The sequence below is a fragment of the Centrocercus urophasianus genome, unplaced genomic scaffold (assembly GCF_019232065.1).
Source record: "Centrocercus urophasianus isolate 14NV4802_14NV808 unplaced genomic scaffold, USGS_Curo_1.0 seq_30, whole genome shotgun sequence".
NCBI lineage: Eukaryota > Metazoa > Chordata > Aves > Galliformes > Phasianidae > Centrocercus > Centrocercus urophasianus.
This window is the reverse complement of record NW_024884867.1, coordinates 7,443,246-7,465,090: the sequence shown is the minus strand read 5'-3', so window position 1 is coordinate 7,465,090 and position 21,845 is coordinate 7,443,246. Positions and strand designations below refer to the sequence as shown.

The window sequence follows — 21,845 nt, the reverse complement described above, 5'->3', positions numbered from 1 at the left end:
AGCTCCTTTGGTTTCTCACCCTTCTTTTTTAAGCGTCGTTTATCCGGGCTCTTGGGACTCACTATTTGTCTGACCTGTATCTGGGTTGTAAAATCTCATTCCACATCTTAACTTTGATGGCAAACATCTTTCAGTGACTATCCTCAGAAATGTGTTTAGTATGGACACCATGTGTCCTCTATCTGTTTTAGGACTACAGAACCATTTTTAATGCTGTCTTTTGCTTACGTTGAATTCCTATAAATAGGCTTTTCAATAAAGCACATTCATCTCACGCGCTATTGCTGTCAGAGGGAAGTGCATATTTGGGCAAGCCAACTTGAAGCACTAACCTTCGTAGTGCAGCTCCTGTGTTGCTCCAACTTCCCATTCCAGTCTGTCGCTTTGTTGAGGAGTGGTGGTTGCCTTGCTAGAGCTGTGCACCTTGGGATGCCTGCATGATGCTCTGCTCAGAAATATCAGTATTGGAAATGGCAGGGGAAGACTCTGGATGGTAAAACCTCTCAGTTACAGCATCCTACAAACTGGCTTCTTGCAGCAGTAGGGCTTTATGTAAGGCTGTAAGGAGAACTGCTCCCTGTGTTTCCTTCTGTGCCTTCAGTGGAGCTCATTAGGTCAAGTGCCAGATCTGCTGCATCACATCTGCACGGCATCTGGGCTGCGTGCGCAGAGGGGACGTATGAGCAGAGCCTTCTGTCCTGCTGCTTCGTGCCACTGCCCCCAGGAGAAGCAAAGGGGCAGGATGCAGAGCTGCGCCCCGGGGCCAGGTGAGTCAGCGCGCCTTGCTCTGCTCTCTCCCATGTTGTCCGTATTTTCTTGTGCTGGCAGAATTTGTGTTTTACTCCTCTTTAACAACATAGAATGGAAAAGAGATAAAAACGTTTTAGCTTTAACAACATGACCAAAATCATCAGCTAAGCTGTTTGGAGAGACTATTTCTATTCCAGGCTCAAAGGCAAGAGTGTCGTTTGTCTTTGCATCCCCTATTCTTCCTAAATGAAGCGTATGGCACCAGCAGCTTGGAGAGTCACCTCCTGATAACGAGGCTTGGGGTCATCAAAAGAAGCCTTGAAATCAGCTCAGCTAGCATTTGCGAAGCAGCTCGTTGAGATTCCTGGCAGGTACGCTGCGGAGGCCTCCTGCAGTGGAGTCATAGGTGCTGGTTGTTCCTGCCTGTTTTATTTAACTTGCTGTTCAACTTTTGAGGAGGTGCAGATGATGCAGCCTGCATCCTCACAGCTCGTTAGGCAGCAGCTAGCCCGAGCTGCCTGCCTCCCTCGAGCCCTTACTGAAGGCAGGATAAACACAGCCACGCAGCACAGAGCCCAGGGGCTCGGCGTTGCAGCTATCAGAAGGTATTCCATCTGGAGGTGGAAAAAACAGCCCTTACGGGTTTCTTTATCTTGAGGCTGGCAAAGAGCGCCGAGTGAGTGACATATTTCCATTTGACTCATCTGTTGTCAAAGCAGTGGCACCCTTGAGTCACATTAAATGCGAGGCCTTGTAGCTGGATTGGCACATGGCTCTGCTGACCGTGGAGCAGCAGTTTGCTGGTTGTGTTTTGCTTTCGTCCTTGGTAAGAGAATTCCCCCCTCCCTCCTTGAGATGAGATTGAATTGATGAATGCTATCGCTAATATTATGGCTTAAAAATGACAGGAGAGCCTGATTCAGGTGTGATGCTGGATGTGAGCTCCAAAGATGTTCAGATAACAATTTAAAACCCTGGGGAAAAAAAAAAAACGAGTGCCCAGTAGCCAGATGGTTGGAAAAGAGCTCCCCACGATCAATGAGGCAATATGTAAATATTTTCAATCATTACCACAGTACTGCTGTGTTGACATTGAAATTCAAAGTGCTATTCCATGGGGCTCCTCATTGATCAGCAGATGAGCTCTCATAAAACGGAGGATAAAAGCACGATGCTGAGAATTATTATGGATTGTGGGCTTCGTTGACAAGGACAGCCTTCCATCAAGGTCTGCAGAATGGATTTTGAACCCCCTTTGTGTGTTTCTAACACACAGTGTTTCTTTTCTGGCTGTCAAGTATGGATTAAGTGGTATGTTATTTCTTGAGCTGTTTTATTTAAGGTGAAATGCTGCATAGCCGACTAACTTTGCTTTGTTAATTACCCTATTGATATGGGAAGTAGTAGAAATGAGATTGGTTGAATAAAAATAGATTTTTTGGGGGGGAAAGTCCTTCTGAAAGCAGGCTGCAGAGATCTGAATCTGGCTGATTCGCTTAGCAATCTTTCCAGGGGTGACAGCATTCTCATGCATAAAGCAGTGCTTTTAACATAAGCGGGTGCTGAGCCCACCAGGAGGCCTTTTCTCCTCCTCCCTTTCTGTTTCCACTCATGGAAGTGTTCTCCTTGCAGCAAGGCCTACACCTGGTGCTCCGGAGGTGCAGATACTGCAGCATCAGGCAGGGGCAGATTTATCAGGTGCCTTCATGAGCTGCTCAGTTTTTCTCGTTAACTGCTCTGTTTATCTTGTGTTCATTAATTCTCTCTGCTGCCTGGCACATCCTGGAGCCTTTTCATTTGATTGCAGAGTTATTCAGGGTTCTGATATTATTTCTCTCTGGTTCATTGCTTTTTAGTTGCTCCTTTATATCCCCTGATTGTTTTAGGGTAAGTAACTGCTGTGGGAATGGAATACACTTTCCCTGAGGATGGAGGACTGGTGTGACTACCTGATGCTGATGCCTACAAACCAGGGCCATGGGTGTGCAACGACAGCTAATGTGAGTCAGGGTGACTGCTTAGTGCAGGTAGTAGGAAGCAGTAGGCTGAGCTGAAACATCTGTGGTGCTTGCTAGGAACAGTTTTGACCCTGGGTGTTTCCTAGGACAGGACCTGCCGTGCATATGGATGCGTCTGGGTTACATAGGGCTCTGCTCCTGAGCACGGGGCCAGCGTGTGCTGCTCTGTGGCTGCCACCATAATGTGTGCTCAGGCTGCAGCCAGGTGGGAGCTCTGCCTGCCCTGCCGGTGGGAAGTGCCTTAGAGGTGGCTGTAACTGGTCCTTCTGGGAGGGTGGGCTGATAACTGAAGTGCAGCGTGCTGGTTAAGCAGACAAGCCTTCAGAAGCCAGCAGAAAGCATCTTGTGATTAATCGTCCTCCTCGGAAAGGTAAATGGCAGTTAGTTCTGTTAGTATAGTGCAGTGTTTTCAACACTTATACTAAGCAGGAGCAGCTTGCTGCTTGCTGGGTGGCACCTCGTCCTCCCCCCGAATGTGTTTGCTGTGATACTGTCTGCTCACAGCTGCACTCTGCTTTGGTTTGCCTCGCAGTGTGCATCGTGCTGCCGCAGTGCTGATGTGATCACTGCAAGGGTCTGGCACTGCAAGGGTCTGGCACTGCAAGGGTCTGGCACTGCAAGGGTCTGGTCCTGGGCTGCCCCAGCTCCCCGCACCTTCCTTGGAGAGATGCTTGCCCCAGGTCCTTGGGAGGGTGGGAGAAAGTTTGTAATGATCAGCACTTGCTACTGACCCATTATAAAAGTGCTCCTCTGGGAACTCTTGTATTAACTCAGAACTTACACAAGTTTTTGTTGGGTTGATTTGTCCTGATGGTTTGTTTTGGACAGACGTGCCCTCAGGTTCCAGCAGTGCAATGACAAAACAAGCAAAAGTAACTGTGTTTGATTATCAGTTACTACAAGATACCTGAAACACAGGGTTAATTGTTATTAATCTGAAACAGATTAATTTTTATTTTGATGTTTAGGATTGGAACGTAATACTGAAGTTTAAATTTAGGATTGATAAGCTGTTCTGACACCTATAAATAAAAGCAGCAATGGCATCGGTGAGACCTCTGCAAACTGCAGTGATGTGCTGAGCTGGGCATACAGCAAAGGTGAATTTGTATGACTGTTCCAGCAAACAGGTTGTATAAATGTCTCAGTGTCCCAGGCTGCATTCATTATCTGCTGCTTACTGCAGAGAAAATGCTGGTCTTTACATTTTTCCAAAGGGAGTACTTTCAGTTTCTGTTGCTCATAAAAGCTTTTGCTTTTAATCACTTTTGATTTCAGTATGACTAGCAAGCAGATACAGACCTGGCCTTCCGTTTGGAGCAATCGTTTCAGACACGCTGTCACTGAAAATAAGGAAGTTTGTCATCTTTCCCCAGTCTACAAAAAAAAAAAAAAAAAAAAAAAAAAAAAAAGGAAAACCCAACCCTGAAACAAAAAATTCAGGTAGAGAGATTGCTTTCCTCAAAGAGTCATTGTGTGTACCTTGCATGTTGATATCAGTGCCTGACATGGAACCTTTGAGGCAGCCCCACGATGTGTCAGCTGAATGATGACATTTTGTCTGAGTCCTTGAGTCCCTGCCCTGTGAGAGGCCGGGCAGATGGAGCTCTGTGCTGACTCCATTTTCAAGACACATTTCTTTGCCTAGCATCTACCCTGTGAAAAGAAGCATGGAATGGACATTACACCCTGGATTCATCAGTTCTGGCACAAATTACTGCATGACGTTGAGCATAGCAAAGCTTGCTCAGATGCGTGTCGGCCTGTTGGGCTGTTCCCATCGTAGCCCAGGTCCACTCACAGCTTGTGGCTGCGTGGTGGTTGGTTCTGAGGTGGGCTCAGCCACCTGAAATCCAGCTGTTGTGACAGTGTTTCAGCCAGGCTGGCAAAGCAGAAGTGGCATTTGTGCCCCGTGCAACTGGCTCAGCTGTGAATCAGCAAATGACGTTAATAAGCGTTTGTGGACTAAATATATTTTTAAGCTGCCTGGCTGCTTGCTCTTGGCAAGATCTCTGAGATTAATGGTCCCAGAACATTAGCGAGACAGGATGCATCAACCTGTGCAAGAAGGAGCGAGAGTAAGGAGCAATCACACTTTTCTTCTGGTCCTTAACATTTGTGGCGAGGTCTAAATGTTCTCTGAAGCAGGGTATCCCAGCTAAAGGTATCCGTTGTTTTTTCCAGTCTTTTTGCTTTGGAGCAGGAAACAGCAGATGTGGGAGTATTATTGCTGTTTTCCTGTGGCCCTTTGGCTGCAGGTGCTGCTTGGTGGCTGGGATGCTCCCACACACCACCTGCCCCCAAAACAAAGGCTGAGGAATTAAACAGACTGAAGGAACCTGGGGATCCTCGGGAGGAGCCGAGGGAGGGGAGCACACGTGTGACCTGAAATGCTCGCCAAGCACTGCAGAAGCATCATTCAGAATAGCTTCTGGTACTTGGTGGGAGGACTGCGCCCTTCTGCAGGCGGTGAGGGGCTCACAGGGCGGTGAGGGCAGCTCTGCTCCCACAGCGTGCGGCCCTGCACATCCCTGGGGGCTCTTTGGAAGAAGGCTGCTGTGCAATTGGGGTTTTTTTTGCTATTTCATTTTAATTTTTTAAATTTATTTTGATGTGGAATGAGGTCTGCAGTGGTTTCTCCTTCATGGAAATCCTTCAGCGCACTATTTTAAAAGGGAAATGCTTTAGGGGGAAGCTGTTCTGTCGCACAGCGAGAGCGCAGGAGAGTGGTCAGCGTGCTGCATGTGTGTGTTTGTCTTCCCTCTGTTTTTTTCCTTTTTCTTTTTTTTTTTTTTCAAATTTCCATGAGTTAGAGATGGCGATGACTCACGGCTTGGAATGCGCTTTAAATCCCCGAGGTGCTCATTGCCGCCTACCATCACGTATTGAATTTCTGACATACCGGAGGGATGTCTGCAGAGAAACTCTGATGTGCAATTATAAAACGTTGTAGCTGTGCGTTGTTTGCATAGGAGCCATTAGCATGGCATAACTGTGAAAATAATGCAGCTTTATTCTTGCACTTGATTTCCCATGGGCAAGGCAGTTAAGCAGCTGTGCTTTATCGTTTCCTAGGTTGTTGACACGTGGACCAACAGTGACATCCTTCTTCGGCAATGCTGTCTTTACTCCCTCCTGCATTCAGAAGCATCTAGAGAGATTTCTTGCCGAAGGTAGGTTCTGGCAGTTCAGCTGCATGGCTGTTCTGTTCCTTCTGTGCCAGAAGAAAGCGTGTAGATGTTACTAGGGAGAATGGTAAGAAGTCTGATGGAGACTAGTGTGCTGCTGCTGAGAGAAGGAATCAACCTTACCTTGGGTTGCCCTGGAATAGATAGGTGAAATGAATAGAGTGGAGTCTGGAAGAATGGCCTGTAGGTTGCCTTAGAGAAGGGCTTGGCAGTCATGGAACGTGGTTGGCTCCTAATGCTTAGATGTGGATTGGTAATAGAGCTGTTTTCAAAGAAAACTCGCGCTCCACACCTTTTTGTGCTCGGTCAGCGTTCTCATTTATTTGAAAGAATTCAAATAAACCAAAAGGGGAAACGGCCAGGCAGGATGTGTGATTAACATACATTTTGTGTTTAAATCTTTTGTGGGTCTCACCCCTCCTCCCACCCCCCCTCTCCCCCTGCCAAAAAAGGGGTTGGTCTGAAATAAACAAGTGTGCACCTCCTGGTACTGCCATGACATTGTGTTAGCTTCTTATTCTTATTTTCCTCTCTGAAGTCCTAACTAACTTGACGTTTTCAAGAGAATTGAGATGCAAAACTTCCACAGCAAAAAGTGTAGATGGGAGCAGAGTACCCTGTGGGTTCTTTAACAAGCAATTCTTAAGAGGTTTGGTGCTTTTTGTGATTTTTGTGCACCCTTGTGCTTCAGCTTGCAGAGCGTAGCTTGTGGGTTTGCTGGGTGCCTTTCCAGCTCTACTGAGCTTCTTTTATGTGATATCTAGAAGTATGTCTCATAGTCTGTACACAATTACTGGCTAAATGGGAAATTTTCAGTAGATGGAATGGCAGCCTTTACCTGAATGGGATGTTTTGCATCTTCTTGTTTTCCTCCAGTGCATTCCTTGCCACCTAGTTTTTTTCCCCTGTCAAAAAAGGAGTGTTTTTAACTCTTAGATCCACCAAACATTTTGTTTTGCGTTGACATGGTGATACAGCAATTTTGGATTTTTTGCTGCTCGATGCTGAAACTCAGAATTGTTGGCTTCTAGTTTAAGAGCAATGGACTGCTGCAAAGACCAGAGAAAGGGTAAATGAATTTGGGTCTGAGCTGTTTGCATGTCAGACTAAAATATATTTTCAGTTCCTCTGGACTGGTACTCAAGTCGCAGCAGTTACACAAAAACCACAGTGACACCAGCTTTGTATCGACGTGCAAAGCCAAAAGCCCTTGAAAACTAAGGGTTATTTGACTACCTTCATTATCTCTTGTCAGCAAATTGACTCCCAATGAATTAATTGACATTCCCTGTGCTGATACCCTTTCCAAAGCCTCTTTTCAGCATCAGCAGGATCCAGGGCCAGCTTAGGCAGACTGCTAGCCACACTGCAGCCCATCCTTTGGTGAGATACCCCATTTCTTTTGAGAGTCCAGCAGCTTCTCTCCTGCACACTGCAGCTCTGACTAAGCTGTGCACAGCTCTCTGTGGGAGCAGTCGCTGCTGTCAGCAACTTTACTGGAGGAGCTGATGCTGCTGTAAGAATTTGCTCCTGGGCTGAGGGAGGACACTGTGTCTCAAAAGCTGCATCTCCCTTGTCATAGATCACTCCAGGTCTCCTCACTCCCCTGTAGGCTGTTGTAAAGGAGAGAGTGTCTGAATTAGTGGTAGCAGCAAAGAAGCGCTGTCCTAAGCCATGTTTAGGGTTTGCTTTGTTTTGAGGCTGTGGGACTGCTCTTTTTGCTTGCCTGAAGGACTTGGCACTCTTCAGGGCTGACATTCCTCTCTGCAAGAGGTGCCTGAGTGGTCATTAAGAGCCTGCGCTGGTGAGGGGAAACTGCCTTGGTATTGTGTTTGCAGCAAAATGAATCCGTGCAGCTTGCGTCACTGGAGAGCAAGTAATGTCCCTGGATTGGCAGGTAAGGAACATAGGGAGAAAAATGGCTTTTAAACCGTGTCAGGGAATGCAGTGTTCATGAAAACAAAGAGCTGAATAACAATGTCCAGAGCACAGGGAAGTGCTGTAGGCACTGAGTAATTTCCTCCTGTCCTATCAGCATCCCTGTGCAGCAGGACCTCTGAACAGAGGAATAATGAGGAGAAGAGGGGCCTCTGAAAGTTGTACCTGGAGTATTCTGCGTGGGATTGTTTTGAAATCTAGGAGTACGTGCTGAATCCCTGGCACAAGCAGAAAAGCAGAGCAAACACTGAGGGGTGCATATATAAGTGCCTGTGATGCTCGAGCACAGCTGTGGGACCACAGCAAGCAGTCTCAGCTTGTGGGAGCAGCATGATGGGGGAGGTGGATGATGGTGGTGCAGATAAGGAGGTGCCTGCTGCCCTGACCCCCTCAGCACCATTGCTTCTGGCTGTCCAGGGACACTGCACTGCCTCTGACTTCTGCCTCACAGCTGCAGGAGCTGGGATGGAGTGAATGATTGCCTCTCTTTAAGAAGGAGCAGAGGCCGAGGTTGGGCAGGAGGCTAATGTATCCATAGTGTGCTGGGGAAGTGGTGGCCCCTCTGAACTGTGAATGTACTGTCAAATGGAAGCCCAGGTCAGCTTTGCACGTGGCTCCTTTGTGCCTTGCTGGCAGCACCTGCACATGAGCCTGTAGCACTGTGCTCTCTTAGGTACGTTTCTGCCCAGGTTGTGTAACGTGATGAACTTTCCCTTTCTAGAGCATTGTGTTCTTCTACGTGGACACAGTCTAGGGCTGAATTTTACTTTTTTTTGTGCTCTGTTTTTATCAGGGGACTCGCTCCGCAACCTGTGATGTCAGAATAGGAACAATTGTAAGGGCTGAGTTTAATGAAAGTGAACTGAATTCAGCACCATCTGTTGCTGTGTTGGATCCTTCGCAGAGCATGCTGCAAAGCACCGTGCAGTGAGTTAGATTGAGGTGATAACACTTCAGAGAGGTGGGTGATGGCTGCTGTCGTACCAACAAGGAGGGCAGCCCTGCTAGGCAGCCTGACAGCACAGCTGTGATGTTCCCACACCTGTGTGGAACGGCGTGGCTTCGAGTGGCACTTGTTACGGGGCCAGGCAGTTTGATGTTAGGAAATTGCTAGTGTGTGGATGGATGGGTTTTTTCTCTTGGTCATTTTCTTCCTTTTTATAATAGAAACACTAGATGAGTAGTGGAGGAACTGTTTGGACATACGTATTTAACTGGGAGGAAAAAGCTGTGACGCTAACCACAAACTGACGGTTTCCTGCTGCAAGTAACTTTCTATAGATCTCAACCTCATTCGTTGTGTCTGTGCTGCTGTTTAAACAGCTGAGGAAGATTCTACTGCTTCTAGGCTGCTTATTTTTGACAGTCTTTGTTGTAGCAGTTTGGGGATGGTGGCATGAAGAGAAATCATTACAGATCTAATACAAATTCAGGATTGGTGAAGTCCAGAAGGCTTCTGAATCTTACGATCTTGTATAATGTAGAGGTTGAGAAGCAAAACCTTTAAACACATGGCAGATTGATTTTTGTAATTACATTTGCATGTGTAGAGCTCTGTTTATTTCGGGGGAGATGGGATGTAATTGCATGAACCTACCTGTGTGACTGAGACCTCTTCACCCACGACTGCAAGCTTCAGATTCGCCTTCCACTCCCCATCCTGCTTTGCTGTGATGTGTTAAATATCACAGCTGCAAAATCGAGAGCAAGTTTCTCCCTGCCCTTCCCATTGCAGCTGGAAAGCTTGGCCAGATCCTTCCCCTGTGGTTTGTGACACTGTAAATAAAGGCTTGGGAGGTCACACGTTTTCCATTTCAAGTTATTTTGTTTCCAGCACTGGAATGGGTTTGGGGGGGGGGGGAGGAGGAAAGAAGCCGCCGGCGGCCCCCGAAAGAAACAAACAAAAAGCCAAACTGATCTAGTTTATTGCAAGAAAAACAACTCAGCACTCAGCAATACCAAGTGGAAAACAACTGGGGGAAAAGAAGGCTTCAGACTTTGAGTGAAGCTGAGAGTTGGAGAATTGGAGTAGAAGATTTCACAGGAATCCACTGTTAAGATTTGAAAGAGAAGCTATCTACAGAGTGAGAGCTCTGAACACTCCTGTGTTCAGGAGTGCTCTGAACACTCTGAACTGCTCCTGTGATCTGGTGCTTTTCCTGAGGGGTTCTGAAAAATTATCTTTAAAGGCATGTTGATGTGACTCTGGAAGCATACTGGTGAGTAATTTCACCTGCGTTCATAATGAGCAAGCCTCGTTAATACGGTTACTCATGTGCCTAAATGTCAGTTAAGTGAGCTTTGAAATGTGGAGCTGAGAAGTTCTGCCTGTGGGTCTCGCAGGCTGTGATGCATTCTGTGGTTTGATGCCCCTGAGTTGCAACTTCCAGGGCTGGAGCTGACCATAGTTGGTGGAAAGCACGCAGTGCTCGCTTTGCCTGCTGCACGTAGGTGCACAGGTACAGTTCTGCCCTGATTTGCAGGAGCAGAAGTGCTGGGATGGCTGTTAGTGCTGTTACACTCAGCTGGTGTCCTGCATTGGGCAGGCTTGGTCTTCTTGGCTGTGGTTCTTTCCATGTTGATGTTTGAGGTTTTGGTTGTTCACAGAAAACACTGCTTAGGTTTAAACTTCTATTTCATGCATTTAATTTTGATACTTGCAGCATCCTGTTTTGGATTTACTGAGAAATGAGCTGAGAACCAGGTCTGGTGGGCTTTATTACTGACTGGTGCTATGCAACGTGATTAATGTTGGCTTGCTGGGGAGAGGCAGTTACTGACAACTGTGTCACCTATTTCTGTTGAGTTTTGAAGAGACCTTTTCCTGGCAAAGATTTTTTTTTTCTTTACCTTTATCAAAACAGGATATAAAAGTGAGTATATTTGCTGCTAGAGAGTCCTTGTTTACCTTGATGCTACGGAAACATTTCTTCTTCCATAAGTCATTGCATTTATAAGTGTACAGCAGAATCAAAAGAGAATCATTCTCTCTCTAGATGTTACTCTCTGTGCAGATGGTCTTTTGACTCAATGACTTTTCTTTCTTGGTCCTCCTTTGTGCTTTTTCTTTAACGGGCACGTGACATATGGCCATAAAAAATACTGGCCCAGTTTCACCCTTGCTGAAGCTCATTGACGTCATTAAAGCTACAGCAGGGATGACTTGGCCCAGATTCTTTAAAAATAAGACCTGATGAACAACCCCTCATGGAAAAGCTCTGTAGAGGTTGTCCTGAGCATAGTGCAGAGCAGACGCTGTGCGATGTGCTGCGACATCTATAAAATTCCCATTGGCAACCTCCCTATGAAATGGGGTAGGAGCCTTCCTGGAGGGGTTGCAGGACTCATGGACTCGCTTTTGTGATTCCTTACCTGTGGGATGGAAAGGAACCAATAACGAAGTGGTTGAAGGCACTTACAGGCAGGTCAGGGTGGAGATGTCACTTGCCTGGAAGTTTTCAGAGGTGGGTTCTGTCTTTGGGCTCTCCAACATGCAAGGGCAGTTCTTGGGCAAAGCGAATGCGGTTGAAACGATCTGGGAAAAAACCGTTGCCTTGAGCAGATTTTCAGGAAGGTGATTTGTATCAGCTTTGTCTCCCACAAGCCAGTTTGTTCTTTATCCTGTCTGCTGCCCAGCAGTAGCATTCCCTGCCCCATCCCAGGACTGGCACCCACAGATGCGCTGTTTCCCTTCCCTGGTGCATGGGATGCTCCTGGGCTCAGCATCCCAAAGCAGCTCTCCAGTGGAGCTGCTTCTGCAGCCGTCCTGCCCTCTTCATAGCACAGGATATTACAGTGAACGCACATGAAAGAAGGCAGCATAAACTGTGGCAAAATAGTAAATTCAAACAACAATGCTTGATCCTGTGTAAGCTGAAATGCAGCTTTAGATCTGAACAAGCTGAGAACAGACACAAATGTAAAAAATTCTTGATAGCAGATGCTTTCAAGCATCTTTTTTTATGAAAATAAGTGCGGCGGTTCACGGATGGCAGTTCTGCAGAACTTTGCACTAACTTAAAGTCAATGTTTTGCTCAGTTATAAATAACTGCAGGAAGAAACAACCTTTAAAGAACGGTTGTAGCCCTGAAGCCATATCTGTAATGGATGAATGCTTGATGGCTGTTTGCAATGCCAGTATTTGCTGCCGAGAGCACCTTTAACTTACTCAGCTGAATTTTCAGTTCTTGGTGGTAATAACTGTGTCTGGCCAAGGCAGGGCTCTTGCAGCTAGTCCAAGAAATCAGATAGTTGTTTTTCTGATGCCAGATTCTTCTGGTCCAGTGAATATAACTGCAGGAACATATAGTTCCCAAGAAGGAAAATGCTTACTGTGAGTTTGGTGACAGCTGAAGATAACTTGGGAGGTGGGGGATGGAGAGAATAACACATTTGTCTGCTTTAAGAGCGTGTTTGTTGTGAGGGATTTTTAAGTTGGAAAGTTTTTTGCAGACGAAAGCCAGAATAGTCTCAAAGTGACATTGGCTAGTATAAATAGTGAAGGGAGAATTAGAGCTTTAAAATATAGTCGATCTTCTGATTAGTCCAAAACTCTGCTGGTAAGATAGAGAGGGAAATCTGGGCTTAACCTGATAAATGTCCTTCTTGCTATGAAAGAGTCAGAAACAAGGAGCACTCGGCTCGTGGGATCCAGAGACCACAGTGCCAGCAGGCTCCTAAGGGAGGGGGAGGGGGGAAGAAGGTGACTGTGGAGATGGTCTTGCTTTGAGCATCTCTTTCCTTGTACTGCTTTCCTCCATCCACTCCAAGCTCCCTTATGTTATTGCCTGTGGGCCTGTTTAGGGTAGTATCCTACCAATACCAAAAGCACAACATAGTGGGTTTGAGCAAAACCCTCCCTGGGACCTGAGATAGGTAGAGCTGCCACAGCTCCTCTGAGCAGACAGCTGGGCAGCATGGATGGGCTTGGATGTATGGCAGCTCCAGGAGTGCTTCCTTATTGGAGAAGAGGGTTAAAGGGTGAGGGAAGGTGTGAAAATCCTTAAATTCAGTCTTCCCAGCTGGCTCACAGAAGTTCGTGTTCTGGAAGCAGACTTGCTTGGGATGAGTCCTATTGTTGTCTTAGCACTCAGGTATTTCTTTTGGCTAAAAACATGATTTTCAGGAAGGTGTATAAGTGCCAGCAGGTAGCTGCCAGTGGCTGTGCTGTGCTTGCACATACACACATACAGTGTGCACAGCCTTCCATCTGAGCACTGCACACAGCTCGGGAGCAGTGCTGGGAAGCTGGCTGTTGCACACAAGCTGTGGGCTGTGTCCTTTAACACAGCAGCACATGGATGTGCACGTTGCACAGCTGTCCCTGGGCTGCGTGCCGGTTATCAGTGAGATAACCTCAGCTGAGCCCAAGGGCTGGAAGTGTTGTCAGGGGCTTGCTGTCCGGGGACCGCTTGAAGTCCTCAAGCTGACACTGTCACAAGTGGGAACTGCCCTAAGTGTCACTTCTAACAGAAGGCAGTGGGTTCTGCAGCATGGATGTGCTTTCGTCTCGGTGCCTGGCCCTGCTGGCTGCAGGCAGGCAGAGAGGTGCAGCAGCAGATGGGCTGTCAAACTCTCATGCACCCTTTTTGCTTATGAAGAATGAATGAAAATCAGTATGCAGATCAGGAGCGCTCTGTATATCTGAAGAAAAGCATCCTGGCAGTCGTGTTTGCTTAAAAAAATAAAAGGAGGGGTTGGTGTAAATGCTGTATTTAGTCGGATTAGGAGTGAACTTGGAGAAGGAGCTCCAGAGAAGGGGAATGGTCCAGTGCAGGAGGAGAGCTTTCTGTTTACGGGGCTGGAATTCTAAATTTATTTTGGATGATTTGTGCGTTAAGCTGGAGAGCAACAGGCTGACTTCAGCTCGTTGCTCACTGGGTGCTTGGCTCCCACTGGCTGCTGTAGGCCTTGGGGTCTGGCTGTGTTCTTGAGGGCTGCTGGAGAGCAGCAATGAATGATGGAAGGGGAACTTTCTGACAGTGCTCTTCGTGCTTATATGAGAACTGCCAAAGAAAATAACCTTGAAATGAATGTGAGCTATTTCTTTGATCAGTGGTTCTTGTTCGTATTCTAATTATTGTTTATAGCTAGAATGCAATCCACCAACAAAAAATTCTTTTAAGATTTTTTCCTAATTTATTTTAATGAGGTTTATTTTGAAGGATTATGTTTCTAGGTAACTGTTGGAGGCTGTTTTGGGGAAAGGCTGCCAAAATGCTTATGAACCCATGGCTGCACCAGGTACATACAGTCTCCTTTGGAAAGTTTGTCTGTTCCCATTTGACCTCACGGAGGGGCTGGGGCTGCACTGGAGTGTGAGAGTCCTCCCAGATCCCTGCCCACGCCGAGCCTGGAAATAGCTCTGCCAGGAGCAAGCAGTGTCACAGTGGGGGTGAGTCGCTGGATGGGCCCAGTTCCACTTATCTAAATGAGCTGTGATCTTGAATTTAACATGCTGTTTCATAGCTAAGATAAGAGGCGCATGAATTAGATTATTGCTGGAGAAAAAAATAGAGGGGTGATGTTATAAATACTTCTGTGAGAAGTTCAGCAAAGCATTAGCTGGTCTTTTTATATTTATGAACAGCAGTGGACAAAGTACTGTCTTTCCCTTTCTTTTAGATGTAGGCTAGCTTACATCGTGAGCAAGTGTTAACATTACCATTGCTTTGAACAAAGCGGTTTATTGCTGCCTAGCCTCCCGTTGCTGGCAGCTCTGGAAGCGCTGTGCCCAGCAGAGCACTGAAGATGTGCTGGAGCTGCAAGCCCTGCGCTGTGAACAGCGGCCTTTCCCTCGCAGAAGGGCGGGATGTGGGTAACAGCCTTACAATGAGGTGCTTCTGGCCCCCATGTTGCAGTCCAGCACCCAGCCTTGCCAGCGTGTCACCCACACTGCTCTGAGCCAGCCACAGAGCTGCTGGACGCAGCTTCCCCGTGTAACAGCAGCTGAGAAACTCCGGCCAAGGGCTAAGCTACATCAAGCTGCACTTCCAGAGGCTAAGCTGATTGCAGATCTCTCAGATATAAATCTTTCTGTACTAATAAATGAATGCCTGCAGTAGTTACTGTTAGAGCGTATGGAAGTTCTCAGAAAGAAAAATTTCCCGAACAAGCTGTTTGTGCAGTGTCTGCTGACTGTTAAGGATGGGTGTTGTTAATTGGGCTCTGCCCCCTCCATGGGAACAGGGTGCACGCTCTGCTGGCACACGGCCCTGTGCTCCTGGCAGAGCTGCTAAGCGCTCAGAACCACTTGCATTGCCTCCGTGGTGGCCGGATTCGTGGGCAGGCTGGGTTTCTGCTTTGTGCTGGGGAAGGCAGGCAGCCTCACAGGGAGATTTTTGTTGTGCTAGAGTCTTTGAGAGCCATAAGGCTTCCCCATGGGTGCAGCTCCTGGGCAGGGCTGGTGGTGGGGACATGGCTGAGCATCTGCTGCTGATTCATTCTTCCTGCAGCTTTTCTCCTAAAAGAATACATTGTCTGTATGGTAGAAGTAGCTCAGTTCTTCTTACTACAGGGAATGAGACTTGCTGGAAGTCAACCTCACCTAATCCGAAGCATCGCAAACGTAATAATAAAGATCATCTTAAATTTTGCACTTGATGGGTGGGGAGGCAGTAGTTTGCTCTTTGAAGCTGTGCTTTGTCTTTCGAAAACAATCTTCCCCATTTTGCATAAATGCTGTATTGCAGCCCGCCCTTATTAGCCACTGATTAGAGGGTCCTTTGTGAAGCATTGTCTGTTTCTGACTTAATTTAATTAATATGGAACCAGTAAAATTTCTGTGGAAACAAAGCAGGAGTGAGGTTAGTACCAGATAAACGTGTGTGCTGGGTTGTGAAAGTGAACACAGAACTAATTTCTTAATGGGACCGCTAGAAGAACAAACAAATCTACAGAGCCACGGTTGTGTGCCTCAGCTAGAAATATGTTTGTGGATATAATTAAACTCCAGTTAATAACATATTGTCCTCAGCCTTGGCGAAGAACTAGTTTGGGCTGTAGCTGAGTGCCCAGAGCACTTTAGTTGATGAGCTCCTCCATGCGGCCTGCAGCTCTGGTGGCTCCTAGTGGTACGGTGCCATGGGCAAGCTGGGCAGGTGGGGGGCTGCCATGGCACGGCGTGGGGAACGGCCGAGCACGAAGGTAATGTTTCAAGCTTCACTTTTTGCATTGCAAATCCCATTTCCTAAATAAGCTGCTTGCACTGGTGTGTTAAATGATTGATTATCGCGGAGCTTTTCTTCACCCTGGAAAAAACCAGAAGGTGAGCGGTGTGTTTTAAAGCTCCATGTTGAACGTTATGTGATGAAGTTGTTCTTTTGAAGTGACGCACATGGGAGGGTCATTCTCAAGACCATCTTTGGTTTGGGGGATTGTAAATGCTGGTTCCAGCTGTAATGAAGTGCCTTGCTGCTTAATATGCTCCTATCATTGCGTGTGTTTTTTGTTCAAATATTAAATCACGGTGTCTATGGCTATAATAACGCGGTTGTTTTATGTCTTGGAACAGGGGAAAATAATTTGATTTAGTTGGAATGATGTGATTGTAACGTGCCTCTGGGTTTGAATTAAAGGGGGAGGTGTGCAGGTGGCTGGCAAAGCAGCACCGCACTTCTCATGCTTTCCTGCTGAAATTCCGCTGCCGTGGAGGGCAGCACATTTGTTTCTAATGGAACAACTTGTGAGCAAACACTAGGATGTTTATGATGACAGGGAGAGCAGTAGAAAAATACAGGCTATAAAATCCCCCTCATTAAGGTGTAATTGGCTTGGCGAGGTGCAGAGCTGGGTGCTGGCTGTGTGCCGCGCTGGGCAGAAAGGCTGCCTGTGGGCAAGCAGCTGGCTGCGTGCATGGCCGGGGGAGGCTCTGGGATCCTCTGGCACTAACTGCTTTAAAAATCAAGGGTTTATTTCCCCTTTTGAAGGGAAAAGAAGCGTGATGGTTTCTCGAATCAGGATGACTGCACCAATTCAATTGTAATTTGATAAATGAAGTATAAACGCCCAGGGAATGACCTCCTGTAAAACACAGAAGTGCCTGAATCATTTGTGCTATGAATCTTGCTCCACATCTCTGTATTTCCTGCTCATGCTGTTCATTAGAGTAGTCTCCTGTGCCCTGTTGTTTTGGGGTTGGTAATGGATAGCTAAGTGATGCATGCTGAAGAGAATATTTCTGTGTAAGTAAAGCGCTGTGCCTTACTTTGCATAAAGTGCCCTGTGGATGTGCGGTGGAAACCCTTCTGATTTCTTCTCTTTTGTGTTCATAGCTAGACCCTGAAATGGAGCTGTGCTGTCTGTGTACCCCTGGATGGCTGTTCATTGGGACTTCCCTCCCATCCTGTACAAACCCACACTGCAGAGCAGCCTGTGATTCCTTCCAAGTGAGTCCTGAGGGTTTTATGTGCTCTCAGGAGCTCAAGGGTTAAGCTCATCAGCTTACCAGCAAGACGAAGTATTTTCTTTGCTTTTCTGGTTTGGGGCTAAACATATCTTGATTATGTTTAATGCTTCCAGTTGCAAGCATATCAGCAGGGATTTTGTTTGGCCCTTCAGGTAGGTGCAGCATAATGTCAGCCCTTCTATAGCTGCCTGCGAAGCTGTGCTGGTCCTCCTCTGAGGGCTGCATGTAGGAAGCGATAAAACTTTATTGGAGAGTTAGTTCCTTTATTCTTGGTATACTTTTTATGAGGAATCAGCTTATGCATTTGAAGGACAGTGGGGGAAAAAATAGTTACCAGGCTTTCTGGGGCTGAGCTTTGCTTGAGGAAAAAATAGTGTTTACTGCCTTACCTGCTCTTTGCCCAACTTCAATGCTGCTGCCCCCCCAGGGATGCAGGGAGCTCCTCCAGCTTTGTCTGAGCTGCTTCTCCAGACCACAGTGTTAATCAACTGTGCAGAAGGAAGGCAGCTAGGGCTGAGTTTGTTTCCTTGGGTGTCTTGCCGTGCCACTTTGCTGCAGTCAAGCTGTTAATGGGATCTTCTCTATGGGAATCTTTGCAAACAGGTGTGTGTGGCAAACACAGCACCAAGGTACGCAGTGTGCTCCATCACCACCTGCAGCTGGAACATCTGAGCTGACCTGGGAGAGCTGGTGTGTCCTTTTGTCCTGATGTTGTGCTCTGGGCATTGAAAGCCTCAAATCAGGGGATTCTCCAGAGGAACTGAGCTCTGGCTAGAAACCTACGTGGTGCTGCCGATGGCTCTGCTGGGGTTTCTACTCTGCCTGAACTAGAAAGTGGGCTGGCTGCCTGGAGAGATGCTCTGAGCAGGGCACTGGCCAAGAAATCTGTGCTGGCAGCAACATGGTGCTGACAGAGAGCAGCCTGAATAGGTAGGAACTGTCAGGAGCTTGGGGAAGTGAGAGGAATCTTTATTCCTGTTTTTTTTTTTTTTGTTTTCTTTTTTTCCTGGGATATGCCAAGAATAGGTGATTCAGGAAGGGAATACCTGGCACAGCATGATGGCAGCTGAGCCAGCTGCCCCAGCGATGCTTTGCCAGGAGCCTTTGGGCCTGTTATACTTAGTATAAGTACAGCTAACTAAATAAAGCAATTGTTACTATCAATAAAGCTAAATGAGGGCTAAAAGCCTTGAATGCATCTTACCTGTTCAGCATTTGTTCCTTTCCGCTTCTGCAGGCGGTTAATGGAGCACGTACAGACATCAGGCGGCACGATGGCCCGTCACAACTTCCTCCCAAGGTGAAGGATTTGTTTGTATGGTCCAAATTCTTTTATTCTTCTGTCTCCCTGGTGGGGAAGATTTGCTGCTGATATTTGTAGGCTGGCTTCTTTTGGGAAGTGCTGACTGGAGGGTGGAAATCGGTGCACTTTTCCACCTTATTTAAAAAGGCTGTTTGTAGCTAAGAGCTCGTTGGCACCAGGACATGGTTTTGTTGCAGCAGTGTGTTATTGCATGAAAGCCTGGCAGTCTGCTTCTGGATGGTGGCCTCAAGAAAAAGAAAAGTAATGCTGTATGTAGGATTTTTTTTATTTATGTAGAGTTTGGTGCAGCTTCTTCCCATGTAGTGGATAGAGCAGCTTGGGTGAAGTGCATGTCCGTGTTTGAATTATGCTTACAGTTAGCAGCAGTCAGTCCTAGTGCACTTGTCCAGGGTCTCTAGAGGGCTGCTGGATGGGTCCAACCCCTTCCTACAGCCTGGGGACAGAACCCCAGGAGCAGGTCTGCATGCTGCCCAGCTGCGTTGCAGCATCTCTCAGAAGCTGTTAGGGAAATCTGGTGGTGATTTTTGCATAAGATACTAAAATTGGAGGAGCAGAGCTATGCTGCGAAGACTTCTGATGAGAATAATCCTGCCCACAGCTGTGCCAGTAGTGAGGAGCAGTCAGAGCTCTCAGTGCACACGTTCTCCCACCCAGCAGCAAGTAGCACAGTAACCGGTAAGGGGTGCAAGGGGAGGGGGTGGTTGTTCTGCCCTGAGTGCTTGCCTAATAGTAGTAACAATTCTGTACTTAACCTGCCAAGTTTTTCTCTAGGGTAAAGGTAAAGAGATGGGGGAGAAGTGTGTGGCAAAAAGGATGTGGCAAAAGGATATGGCAAAGATGAAGAATTGCTGTTAGATCTGAGTTTAAATTATCTTTACATTTGCTTAAGGAAAGGTAACGTGTTCCCTAATCTCTCAAGCTGTCATGTCTGCAGGCTGGCTAATGCAAAATCTCTGGGGGGAAATACAGTGGCAAGGAGGGTCATATGTATTTTGCATCTTCCCTATCCTCTTCTCCCTCCAGTTAAAGAGCATTCAGGCTCGAGTGCCCTGAGCTACCCAGGTGCAGAGGATATTATGGATTCTCCATATTGCCAGCCCTGCTTTTCGCTCCATACAGTGCAGCTCATGCCAATACTCCCCCACTTGCATTTGCACTTCTGGCAGCAGTCATTACACAGTGTGAGCTCTGCACATGTGTGCTTTCCCTGCAGCTCCGCTGGCAGCAGCACTGTGTGCTCCTTGCCACAAGGCAATGGGGTTGGCTTGGGCTGGGGCTACTGGGAGGCTGCATGCATGTGAGCCGTGCTCCTGGCAGCCATTGGAGGCAATGGAATGGAGGAGAACTGCAATTCCTTTCTGCTTTCCATTGGAGTAGAGAAATAGTGCGTGTTCTGTCATGCACTGCCACCATTCGAGGGCTCCCAGTCCGATTTGCAAAGGCAGAGGGTTGACGTTAGGCCAAATGCACTTGACAGAAGTCTCTCTGCTGTCAGAACCTCTCCTCCTCCTGTGCTAAAACAAAGCTCCAGAGTAATGCTGCTCCTTCCTTCCCATGGCTCTGAGCAACAGAAATGCTGCACATTCTGAAGCTGTTCTGTGCAGGGCTTTTGTTACTGTTATTCAAAACTTACTTTTCCATTAAAAAAAAAAGTGATAGCAGTGCATTTAAATGAAATAGCCACAGAGAAATGATGTGCTTTCTTTAATTGGACCATGTTAGATTTTATTTACTGATAACGTCCAAAGAGAGCTTTTGGAATAATGCAGAAAGAGAGAATGTGTCCGTTGTGGTAAAGCGCTTTTGGTAAATGCGTTATGGCAGAGTTATGAAGTCAGAAGGAAGCCTTAATTACACTTATGAAGCCATTAGAGTCTGAAGCAGCAATCCAGGCTTTTGCTGCAATTGTGTTTTATATTTCTTCACTGAAGGCCTTAGTATATATATATTAAAAAAAAAAAAAAAACAAAACGTAAAAGGACTTGTTTTAGAGGGTAATTTCTCCTTTTGTTTCCTTTGCTTTTTTTCAAATGGTGAAGTGATGGTGGGTGCTTGCACATGGCAGCAGTAAGCTACAGAGATTCACAGCAGTTCTCAGAGCGCATGCTGCTCCTGCTCATCCAATGCTGAGGGACCCAATGTCCACACCAGTGCAGCGTAAGAAACTGCTGAACTTGATTCTCTCACCTTGGGGAAAGGAAGGGAGGGCAGGGTTAGTCTCCAGGAGCCTCGTGCAGAGCTCCCTCTGGGTCCAGGGAAGGGGAAGGATCGCACCGGGAGGCTTTATTTTAATCAAAAAAGGCCTCGGCAGCTCAGCAGTGTGCCAGCACTGTGTTACCACTGAGGTCAGCACAGCAGAGCCTGTGCCCTGCTCGGGTCTCTCTGAGTTCAGTTTTCAGGTGTTGATGAGCATTTGTAATGCTCTTTTTTGAGGCTTTGCAAATGATTCCCTGATAGTACATTATTTATAGCAGATGTTAATTTAATAGAGTGAACTTTGTTACCCTTCAGGATATAAGCATCTTAATTAAAAAAAAAAAAAAAAAAAAAAAAGCACCCTGACAAAAATGTAGCTGTAAATCAAAGGTCAACAGGCAAACAGCCTGAAGGTATTGTTTGCTCAGTTGTTAAATTGATACTGTGATGCTTTCTTAAATGTAATATTTCTTTAGTGACAGGAAGGTTAAGTACAAGTTGTACTGTTATGCGAAAGGAGTAATGAGCCTTATTTATTAGTGTTTTTCTAAAGCTGATTGCTTGAAATAATTGCAAGTGCAGCGCAGTAGTGCCGAAGCTTTTCACTGCGGCTCTCTGCAGTGGCTCTGGGCTCCCCTCTCTGTTCTGCTTTCAAGGGCTCTGCCTCTCAGCCATCCCCACCTGGGGGTCCAACTGCTGGCAGAGAGGCGAGGCCTTCATTCATCAGCTCCTGGGTAAGAAATGAACACTTGGAAAAGCGCTTTCCAAGAACGGCTCCATTCCACAGATACCAAGCCCTGCGTGGGGATGGTGGGCTCCTGCTTTGCGTTGGAGGGAGGTGAGTCCCAAGCTCTGTTGTTTGTTCTGGGCATGGGATTCAGCCTTTTCAGTCTGCAGTCAGAAAGATAATTTTAGAAATCTCAAGAATGTCTGCTCAATCTGTTGAAACAGTTTTGTCCTTCTGCGAAAGTGTGTTTATCTTTACTGTGGGACAAGGTCTGCTGCGTTGTACAGACTGCTTCTC

The 21,845-nt window shown here is 46.8% G+C and overlaps 1 protein-coding gene across 11 annotated transcripts in view; it reads left to right on the top strand.

The window, feature by feature from the left end:
• Window positions 1-21,845, top strand: part of PITPNM2 (phosphatidylinositol transfer protein membrane associated 2) — a 115,898-nt gene that overhangs the window by 4,275 nt on the left and 89,778 nt on the right. For 9 of the 11 annotated variants that reach the window (XM_042828586.1, XM_042828596.1, XM_042828595.1 and 6 more), the window contains exon 2: window positions 5,844-5,941. The exons of 1 other annotated variant lie outside the window; for it this stretch is intronic. The gene's annotated coding sequence lies outside the window, so the exon portion shown is untranslated. Of the gene's footprint in view, window positions 1-5,843; window positions 5,942-19,282; window positions 19,301-21,845 lie in introns of those variants that run through there. One more of the 11 variants, XM_042828594.1, reaches the window with a different exon arrangement.